General features: G+C 46.5%; 1 long non-coding RNA gene across 1 annotated transcript; it reads right to left on the reverse strand.

Moving 5' to 3' along the window:
* Window positions 1-2672: 2672 nt before the first annotated feature.
* Window positions 2673-4561, reverse strand: LOC309624155. Its single transcript, XR_014241800.1, has 2 exons — window positions 3448-4561; window positions 2673-2961 (listed from the first exon to the last, which is right to left on the reverse strand). It is a non-coding gene; the product is annotated as an uncharacterized lncRNA (long non-coding RNA).
* Between the last annotated feature and the right edge of the window lie 6716 nt (window positions 4562-11277).

Consider the following 11277-nt stretch of genomic DNA (forward strand, 5'->3'; position numbering starts at 1 on the left):
AGGTGCTGAGAGCCCTGGGGAGCGGCTGTGAGCAGGCAAGAGGAAGCTCTGCGGCCCGAGAGGAGTGAATCAGGCAGGAGTGGCTTGGTTTCCAGCCTCTACTCAGCAAATACCTGTAGCAGCCAGGGAGGTGGGGGGGGATGGAGAACCAAGCACCCCTGGTGTTGGGTCAGGCAGCATTGAAGAAGTCTGTTTTTTCCAGGAAAATATGTAGATGTCATCTCTCGAGTTGCTGCAGTATGCTTATGGGGGAATGAGAAGGCTCTGTGTGTGTGTTCATGTGTGTACATGTGTGCATGTGTGCATGTGTCTGCGTGTGATAGGTTCGTGTGTGTCTCTGGGCACACCTGTCTATACACCCATCTATGTGTTTGTGTCTCTGCGTGCAGTGTCTACGTCTGTGTGTGAATGTGTAGGTCACTCTGCACCTGTGCCGGTGTGTCTCTGTTGTGTGGATCTACATGTCTGTTTTTCCCTCTGTGACCTGTCTTAGTGCAGCAAGCAAGAGACCCCAAGCTTGGCTCCTGCCATATGATCCCACAACCGGTAATCTCAACCACCGCATTTGACTGTTAGCCCCTTGAGGACAGGCACCACTTCCTGTTTTTCTCACTGTTGTGGGAACATAATAGATACTCAATACCATTTGTTGAATTAATATCTCAGAGAGGCTCCCACCTGGCCCAGCTCCCTGAGAAGCTCCAGAAGTCCCAAACAGGGGGATGCGAGAGGGACTTCAGCCAGGTTGATCCCATTCCTAGCTCAGGACACAAGTGTCAGCTGACCTCTCCAACCCTCAGACTTTTGTCCATTGTCCCCTTCTGCCCTGGTCAAAAGTCAGGAAACAAAGCTCTGAGCTCTGCTATCACCTTGCTGTGTGACCTTGAGTAAGTCTCTTTCCCTCTCTGCACCTCAGTTGCCCTGTTAAAAGAGCAAGTTGGACTTAACGGACATCAGAGGCCACATCCAGTCTCAGCATGGTGTGGTGTTTGTTTGTTTGTTTGTTTGTTTTTTGGCAGTGCCGCGCCCCCTGCAGTGGAAGCACGGAGTCTTAACCACTGGACGGCCAGGGAAGTCCAGCATGGTGTGGTTTTTACCTTCAACACCTTTGCTCAGTGACCCCTGTCTATCCTGACATTGGATTGATTTAATTGCCTCTCTCAGATCCTTCTCCCACTCCTTGTACAACTTCCCCTGATCCCAGCTCAGGCTGTGAACCGAGGTCCCAACCAAGTCCTGCTCTTTGAGTCTTCACGCTGTTGCTGTGTTCTCTGCTGTGAGTGCCCATTGGTAATCCCCAGGCATTATAATTAAGATCCCCTTTGCTAGAAGCCCACTGGTTGACATTTATAGGCTTGGGAAGGGAACATTTTGGGAAACTGGTGATGAAAAATGCAGTCCTCTACCACCTTGGCCTCTGGGCCTCTGGGGGTGGAAGCATTCTGTGAGTTGATTTTTCCAGGGAGAGTTGGGGTGGGGGGGGCGAGGGGAAAGGTATTGCTGATTAACATGCTACAACCTTCATTTAAGTATTTCAGGTGGGAACCTTCCCTAGTTGTACAGTATTACTGCTTCCCTGCCTTCCCAAACAAGAGGCTAAGCTTGACTTCATCTTTACTTGATGACTCAGGGCCATTATAAAACATTAATGATTGAATTGAGTGTTAATGCTGGAATGTCTTCAAGGGCTGGGAAGGTATGTTAGGCTATTTGCCCCTGCATTGCAAGAGCCAGGCTTTTCTTCTTTTTTTTTTAATTTGTTTTTGGCTGCATTGGGTCATGGTTGCTGTGTGTGGGCTTTCTCTAGTTGCGGTGAGCAGGGGCTACTCTTCGTTGCAGTGCACGGGCTTCTTATTGTGGTGGCTTCTCTTGTTGCAGAGCATGGGCTCTAAGTACACAGGCTCAGTAGTTGCAGCACATGGGCTCAGTAGTTGCGGTGCGTGGGCTTCAGTAGTTGTGGTGCATGGGCTGAGTAGTTGTGGCTTGCAGGCTCTAGAGCGCAGGCTCAGTAGTTGTGCCACACGGGCTTAGTTGCTCTGCGGTATGTGGGATCTTCCCGGACCAGGGCTCGAACCCGTGTTCCCTGCATTGGCAGGCTGATTCTTAACCACTGCACCACCAGGGAAGTTCCCAGGCTTTTCTTTTTCATATTTTTTCTTTGTTCATTGCAGAAGTATCAGCTGACACTTATTTTAGGGGCCCTTCTTGCTCTATTTACAACAGTGAATCTGTTTGATAACTGCACATCTACGTTGTGTAGAAAATGAGAACATATATTGTCTAAGCAAGGGGCTCTCCTAAGAGTGAAATACATGGTAGAATTTATTGTGGCTACTCAGAAGCCGTTTTTTTCCAGCATGTATTAGCCATGTGAGCCTAAAAAGATATTTCTACAGCTCTGATCTATAAAATGGGATGAATAATAGTATCTGCCTTGTAAGGTTACTGCAACTAAATGTAAAGTTATATGTAATAAAAGCACTTTATACACTGCCTGGCAATAGTAGCTACTCAATAAGGGTTATTTGTTTTATTCTTAACTAGTATTCCTGTCTGAGTTTTGGGTCAGTGACATTGCTGGGTAGCTGCTTGAGTTCTGCATGACTAAGATGACTCGTTCCTATGCTTCAAGCTGCAAGTAACAGAAAATTCAACTAACAGTATCCTAAACAAATAGGTCTTTGTTTTTATTACAAGAAAAACACAGGTAGAGATCTCTTGGCATTAGTTCAGTGGCTCAATTATGTCAGGACTGGTGTCATTGCAGTTCTTTTGGCCTCTGCCTCATGGTCACAATGCAGCTGCTGCAATTCCAGCCATCACATCCTCTTTCAAGTCAGGAAGAGGGAGATAGAGTGATGCTGGCTATGTCTGTTTTCCCTGTGTTTCCTTTCCCGGCAGATTTCTCCTTGTTTCATGGTCTAGAACTGGGTCACGTGACCACTGTCAGTACAAGGGATTCTGAAAAACATGAAACAGGGGTGTCATGATTAGCTTAGACCAAACATCACTCCTGGGACTTACCACGCCATCTCTCCCTGTTCCCAACCTCTATCCAGGGTTCTGTTAGTGAAGAAGAGGGAAAAATAGATATTGGGTCAGCAGCTAACATTGTTTATCCCAGTAACTATCATCGTTCTTTTTTTGGTCTCAATTAGGAAATTTTGATTGAAAATGACAGAAACCAAAATTAGACTGGCTTAAGCAAAAATCAAGAAATGGATAGATAGAAAAATTAATAGAAAGAAAAAGGAAAGAAAGAAGGAAGGGAAATAATAAAAGAAATTAATTGACTCATTTTCCTGAGAAGCCCAGGAATAGTTTGGCTTTAGGTAAGTCTGGGGCCAAATGTGCAAACAGCATTAGCAGAAGACTGCCCTTCTCCACTTTCTGTTTTTTTTTTTTTTTCTTTTGTATTTGCTTAATAATCAGGTAAATTCTCCTCACCTGATGGTGCCTGGGAGCTCCAAGCTCTCATTCACCCCACCTCTGGTCTAGCAGAAAAGAGAGTGAGTCATTTCTCCCTGTCACTACAAGCAGAAGTTCCAGGGTGAAAGTTGGTTGGCTGTGATTGGGTCACAGGCCCATTCCCGAGCCAGTCATGGTGACCATAGGGAATTCAGGGCTCTGATTGGCAAGGCCATGTCTCAGCCCCAACCCTGGAGCAAAGGTTGGGTCATCTGCCCCAAAACCACTGGTTAAAATTGAAGGTTAGAGTCGACTGGACCCTTCATGAAAATCAGATGTGGAACCAGAGGAAGGGGGAATGAATGCAGAGCAGGCCTAAAGCTTTGCAGTTTTACCATAGACCTATGAATTAGGAAATGCAGGGATTCTTGTCCCATTTTGCAGTGGGCATAACTATCTGAGAGAGCCATTTAACTCACAGGTGATTAGGATGAATCCCAGTGCATCTGGCTTCCTGGTGTTTCCCCTACACCACCTCCTGAGCCGACTGACAACTGGTCAACCCAGGGATTGTCCAGAGCCAGGGGACAATCTAGCCAGAGGGACCACCAAGAGAGACCACTGGTTGCATATTGTCCTTATAAAGCTTCTTTATCTCCATTGTCTTATTAGAGCTTCACACTATCCTGTGAGGAGGGCAGGACCAGAAATAGGTCCATTCTAGAGAAGAGAAGGAAGCTGAGGAGTGATAGTAACCGCTGTGATTTCTCCAGCACTTACTTTATGCCTGGCCCTACATTATCTTGTTCATTTCTCATCAATGCTATGAAGAAAGAACTATTAGCACCACCATTTTTCAGACAGGTAGCTCAGGGTCAGAAGAGTTAAACAACTTGCCCAGGGTCACACAGCTAATAAGAAGAGAAGCTGGGGCTTGAGGCAGGGGTCTGTTTACAAAACTGGGCCGTAAACAAAGGAACCTCCATCCAAACCGGGTTCTTAGTAAAAACACACCTGTATACTGCAATCTGAGGATTGGAGGGGTAGACATTTGGGGTGCCTGGAGCAACCTGGTAGAGGCAGGGATAAGTGTCAAGAAGGCAGCTCCAAGAAGCATCAACAAAGAGTCAGGCCCTTTTTCCTGCTTTCATGACACCTGGAATCATGCCCCCTCTGCTTTCCTTCTGCCTGCCCCCCCCCACCCCGACATGACCTATTCATGACACCTTCAGCCCCAAAGACTGTCACCAAACTCCAGAAATGAGCCCAGTGGCTTGGGAGTCTGGGAACCTGCATTTGAGTCTGTCCCTCACTCTCTAGGTGAACCTAAGAAAAGTCCCCCTCTCTGGGCCTCAGTTTCCCCATCTGCGAAAGGAGTTAGTTGGACTCAATAATCTCTAAAGCCACTTCTGGCTCCAGCGGGAATCACTATCTCAGGTTCCAAGATTTCTCCACCCCTTGCGGTAGCTTCAGATTTCTTGCCTGGGGGAAGAGCTAGGGCAAGTTGCTACAGTTCAGCTCTCTCACACAGCAGCAGAGAGGCAGAGGGGCATGGCTCCTGGCCCAGCAGGAAGGCTTACCTAACCTCAGCAAGCTGAGCAAATCCCTGAGAACAAAAAGAGGGGAGGACCTGAAGAGGGAGGGGATTGAGTGAGTCTTTCCCTGCCTGGCTGAACCAACTTTAACCCCTCCCATGCCTCCCCAGGCAGCAGGAGGGCAAGCAGGGTTGCACGGTAGGGCATGCTGGGGCATCTAGGAATTGCTCTGCCTCCAAAGCCAACTTTCCATAAGGGAGGCCTCCCAGAGAGCAGCTGCAGCTGGAAATGCCATTCGTCCTTCACAGACCCAGACACAGGGCATCAGAGCTGGGAAGAGTCCCACACTATCATTTGCAAGTCAGGAGGCCGAGGCCCAGAGATGGGGAGGAACTTGCCCAAGATCACACAGCTTTAGACTCATAGGAAGGAGCTTGGAGTAGCACAATACCAGACACATGGATTAATCAAATTTGTGAACAGTAGGAACCCAGGCCTCCTTGTCTATACCATATTGCCTCTTGGGATTCTTGAATCAAAGAATTTCCATCCCCAAATTAGAAGCAGATTGTTGAGGCCTGTCCATAAATTCCTCACCTGAACTTGCAGTGACTAATTCTCCCAGGAGTATGGGATCAAACCCACTGTGGCTATTAAAAATTTAATACAAAGCCCCAGTGCCTTGGGGCTGTGCTTTCTTATTAGCCCTGGAACAGGGCGAAGCCTGCATAGTCAGGCTGAGCCAAGAATGCAAGGGTTGGAGTTTCTTCCCTGAGAAGCTCTCTGGGGCAGCCCTCTCCCCCCTCTGGAGGTATCTTGGGGGGACCTTCAGAAAAAGGAGTATATTTTTCCTGTACCAGCCCCAGTCATAGACAAAGTGGGGTGCTCCTTAGCCAAAAGAAGCCTGGATTAATACAGATCACCCCTTCCCCAAAGTACCCCTGCCCCTAACATTTCCCCCATACAGTTGAAATTCCACCCTTAGTATGAAACAGTCTCTCGGATCTCTCAAAGGCCTCTGTGAATGTGTATGTGACGCACAGGGGAAGAAGGAAGTTGGGGGTCCAGGCTATTGGTGACTTTTAAGCAGTGGGCATATTTTTGAGCTGGGAAAGTAGCCAGATTGCATCAAAATTGGGAGCCTGGGACAGGAAGAGGGCTCTGGGTGATCTGTGTTTGGCAGTGGTTATGTGGCAGGGTTGCCTCGCCTGCTGGAATTGGTTAATCAAGGGACCGATAGGACTATGAGGTATCATGTGGCTGTGAGCCCAGGAATGCCTTCTTGGCCCAGGCTCCCTGTGAAGTCGCTGGAAGATAGACGCTCCAGGGGCTATTTGTAACTATTATAAGTGCCATTCTGTGCCTGGCATTGTGCTAGGTACCCCGGGTAAAGCAACAAAACCCACATGGTTCCTGCCCTCGAGGACAATGACAAGTGGGAAATACAAAGATCACTCTGTCATTTTAGATGTGCCTAAACCCCAATGAGGTGAGTTTGTCTCTGGCAAACTTGCATCCCGGAGGGATCACAGAGCTATGTTTATTATTCATCAGACATGTGTTAACTGTATCCCACATGCCTCTCCCTCTCTCACGAGCATATCCAGACCATCAGTGAGCACTCCCAGCTCTACCTCCAAAACACACACCCCAAATTTGACCAGCCTCTCTGTCCTTGACCCAGATGTTGATGCTGCCTTTTTTTTTTTTTTTTTTTTTGGCCGTGTGCTTGTGGGATCTTAGTTCCCTGACCAGGGATTGAACCCGCGCCCCCTGCATTGGAAGTGTGGAGTCTTAACCACTGGACCACCAGGGAGTTCCGTTGTTGCTTCCTTTTATCCCCTAGATGGCCGTTCCCCCGCCTCCACTCTTGCCTCCCTGCTGTAGTCTGTTCTCAGAGGAGCAGTTAGAATGATTTGCTGTAAGATGTAAGTCACTCTTCTCCCAAAATCCTCCACGGACATCCCGTGGCCCTTAGCATGAAACGCATAGAGGTGTAGAGGCACCACGGCCCCTAGACAAAACCTTCATACTCTGTCTCCTACCTACTGGTCATCTTCCCTGCTTCTTCCTACTCCTAGAAGATGACACTTTGTTCCTTTCTCTGGGTCCCTGAAATTACTGCTCCTTCTTGGAATGTTCATCCCAGCTCAACTGGGAGTTGTCTAGGTCTCAACTCAAAAGTCATCACCTCAAAGAGGCCCTCCTTGACTACTTTTTTTTTTTTGACTACTTTAACTGAAGCCCACCCCCATCACTCATTCTCCATCATATTCTTCTATTTTTATTGTCACAGCACTTACAATAACTGAAGTTATCTTATTTATCTGTTTCTATGTTTATGGTCTGTCAATCTCTTCCCACTAGAACGTATGCCCCTTTAGGGCAGGATTTCTATCTTCTTTTTTCACCACTATCTACCTAACCCCTAGAACCCAGTACACAGTAAAGTCTCCAGAAATTTTTGTGGCCTCATTAGATGACTAGCACAGCGCTCAGACATGTGTTTTAGAGAGGAACATAGACCTTGACTCCATCTACCCATTTATCAGATGGGGAAATGGAGATTCAGAGACCAGGACTTGCCCAAAGTCATCCAATCATTCATATAAGCTGATACACAGATAAGAAGAGGTAGCCATGTGAGGATATGGGAAAACAGCTAGTGCAAAGGGCCTGAGGCAGGACCTGTACAAGAGAGGAAGTAGGAGTTGAATGTGGAGGAGAGACTTATGAGGTGAGGTGGCCAGGCAAGCAGAAGCCAGGCCATGCATACGCAGCAGCTTGGGTTTTATTCCCCCTGAAGCAGGGATGTGAATTACTCTGCCCACTTGGGTAGGATGCTCAGAGAGCATGGAATCTGAGCAACCAATCAGACCCCCGTGAGAAGCCCAGAGTGAAGGTGCTGGGGTTGAGCAAGTCCCGCCAAGTGTGTTTGCCAGGACATCAAAGGTGCTGTGGGCAGCGGTAGCCGCCCGTGTGAACTCCATTACTGCACGAGGAGCACCCAGAGCCTGGTTAGTGCAAGTGCAGCCCTCACTGTGCGATCACACCACCGCTGCCGGCTCAGCGCATGCCAGATTGCTGCACACTTAGTTACTCCTGCCACAGGCTTTGGATCAATTAAGTGAGCAAAGGGGGTGGTTAACAAGGAGTAAACAACCCAAATACCCATAATTACGCTAAGGATGTGCTCTAATACATCTAAGCCAAGAGGTGGGAGTCGGAGCAGGAGGGAACATGGGGCCTCCTCTTTACTCTATTTGGTCTGCCCCACTAGAGTCTCTTCCACCCAGCCCACCCTGTCTCGTACCCTGATATGGCTGTCTGCTGATTTTTCTTCTTCTTTTTTTTTTTTTTTTTTTTTGGTGGAGGAGGGCATGCATGCTAGGTTCTAACCTTTAGGGTTATAGCAAACAAAGCACAGCCCCTGTTCTCATCGAACTGACATTTTAGTCAGATAATCAACAGGTAAACAACTATAAACTGCACACATGTTCTGAAGAACATGGATGTGGTGTAAGGGGAATAACATCCAACTCCTGGGGGTTGGATGTTAGTTTGTGTAGTGTGTCCAGAGAAGACCTTTCTGATAAGGTGACATCTGAGCAGAGACCTAAAGGAAATCAGGGAGTCGGGCACGCAGTACCTGAGGGAAGAGCATTCCATGCAAAGGGCATGGCAGCTACGAGGGTCCTGAGACAGACTTGCAGGGCAGGGCAGCATGACTGGACCAGAGCAAGCCATAGCTTAGGAGCAGCTACAGAGCGGGGCTGGGGCTGGTTCCAGGTAAGAATGGCATGTGCGAAGGCCATAGCTTAGGAGCAGCTACAGAGCGGGGCTGGGGCTGGTTCCAGGTAAGAATGGCATGTGCGAAGGCCATAGCTTAGGAGCAGCTACAGAGCGGGGCTGGGGCTGGTTCCAGGTAAGAATGGCATGTGCGAAGGCCATAGCTTAGGAGCAGCTACAGAGCGGGGCTGGGGCTGGTTCCAGGTAAGAATGGCATGTGCGAAGGCCTCAGGAGAGAGACAAGAGCTTTCTGTTTTTCAAAGTGTTTTACCTCATTTGATCCTTAGAACAAAGCTGTAAGGCTAAGAAGCGTAGATGTCTTTTTCCGTTTGACAGTTGAGGAGCTGAAGCTCTAGAATGTCTAACAGTTCAGCCAGGATCACACAGGAATATCCTGATTCAGGAGCTGAAATCTGTGGTCTGCACTATTTTTTTCAGGTCAGGTCTGAAGCTCATTCCTTTGACACCGTGCCGTCGTAAGCTTCCAAAACAAGATCAGCTCTTAGGCAAGCCTCTGAATGAGTTACAAAGTTCCGAGCAGAGCCAGGTGAAGCCAAGTTGCCAGGCATGATATAGAATGCTCTGTGGTGAGTCTGTATAGAGACTTAACACACCCTGTACAAGTGTAGTAATTTAACCAGTGTGGCTGAAAAACTTAGCTCTCGTCTTTTGAAGAAACCTTTATAGAAACACTGTAAGTTAGAATCATGTTCGTGTCAGATCGTAACTTAGTATCTCTGGAATGAAATTCTTTTCAAATATACGTCCTTTGGAATTCCTCCAAGAAGCTTCCTGCAGAGTTCCAGGTAGAGAGAATAATCTAAAAGATAATATCAAGATTGTCATCCAGAAGACCAGACTCCCTCACAAGGGACACTTACACGGATTTTGTGAAAGTTTTCACAGAATTCTCTTCAGATCTGCCATGGTTTGGCATTTGTCTCCATGCCATTAATGTTTACTGAATTCCTGGTATTATTGTTGTTATCATTTTTATTATTCAGTTTTGATTTGTCACCTTATCAAGTGAAAGCAACTAGATGGATGGTCACCAAATTTAGTGGGAATGTTTGTGAGCATCTTGTGTAAAATATAAGCTGTGTAGGAAACAAAATTTATTTTGCAAGGCTCAGGTGGGGGGCATCTCAAAGAGTAGGGAAGTCATCTTAGACCCTGGATGGGTGGCTGATCAAGAGAGACAAGCCATAGCCCTGAGGAAGCTGTAGAAAGAGAAACACAAAGAGGGTTTTAAAATTTAACTCCCATATTGCAAGTCACAAGGGCAGACGCTCTGAATCACAGGCATTGATTTGGGATGGGGCTGGTTCTCACACAGGCCACACCATGTCACATGATCCAGGGATCTGTCTCTTAATAATGCTAATGATATTGGCAAGCAGCACTGGGACCACACCTCCAACAGGCCTCTTAGAGCATTAGTCTCATGTTACAATGATTGGGGAGCATTTCTGTTTAGTGTAGCACAATGGTTCTCAAGCTTTTTGGTCTCTGGACCCCTTTACACTCTTAGTTTATTAGAAATTAAAACTGAGAAGAATATTCTAAATCTTTATGGGGTAATTTATTTATTTATTTATTATTTATTATTATTTTTTAATACAGCAGGTTCTTATTAGTTATCCATTTTATACATATTAGTGTGTATACGTCAATCCCAATCTCCCAATTCATCCCACCACCCCCCCTAACTTTCCCCCCTTTGTGTCCATACATCTTTGTTCCCTACATCTGTGTCTCTATTTCTGCCCTGCAAACCGGTTCATCTGTACCATTATTCTAGATTCCACATATATGCGTTAATATGTGATATTTGTTTTTCTTTTTCTGACTTACTTCACTCTGTATGACACTCTAGATCCATCCACGTCTCTACAAATAACCGAATTTCGTTCCTTTCTGTGGCTGAGTAATATTCCATTGTATATATGTACCACATCTTCTTTATCCATTCGTCTGTCGATGGGCATTTAGGTTGCTTCCATGACCTGGCTATTGTAAATGGTGCTGCAGTGAACATTGGGGTGCATGGGTATTTTTGAATTATGGTTTTCTCAGGATATATGCCCAGTAGTGGGATTGTGAACATTGGGGTGCATGTGTATTTTTGAATTATGGTTTTCTCAGGATATATGCCCAGTAGTGGGATTGCTGGGTCGTATGGTAGTTCTATTTTTAGTTTTTTGAGGAACCTCCATAGTGGCTGTATCAATTTACATTCCCACCAACAGTGCAAGAGGGTTCCCTTTTCTCCACACCCTCTCCAGCATTTGTTGCTTGTAGATTTTCTGATGATGCCCATTCTAACTGGTGTGAGGTGATACCTCATTGTAGTTTTGATTTGCATTTCTCTAATAATTAGTGATGTTGAGCAGCTTTTCATGTGCTTCTTGCCCATCTGTATGTCCTCTTTGGAGAAATGTCTATTTAAGGCTTCTGTCCATTTTTTGATTGGGTTGTTTGTTTTTTTAATATTGAGCTGCATGAGCTGTTTATATATTTTGTAGATTAATCCTTTGTCCATTGA

This window comes from Balaenoptera borealis (genome assembly GCF_965194805.1).
Source record: "Balaenoptera borealis genome assembly, chromosome: 2".
NCBI classification, from domain to species: domain Eukaryota; kingdom Metazoa; phylum Chordata; class Mammalia; order Artiodactyla; family Balaenopteridae; genus Balaenoptera; species Balaenoptera borealis.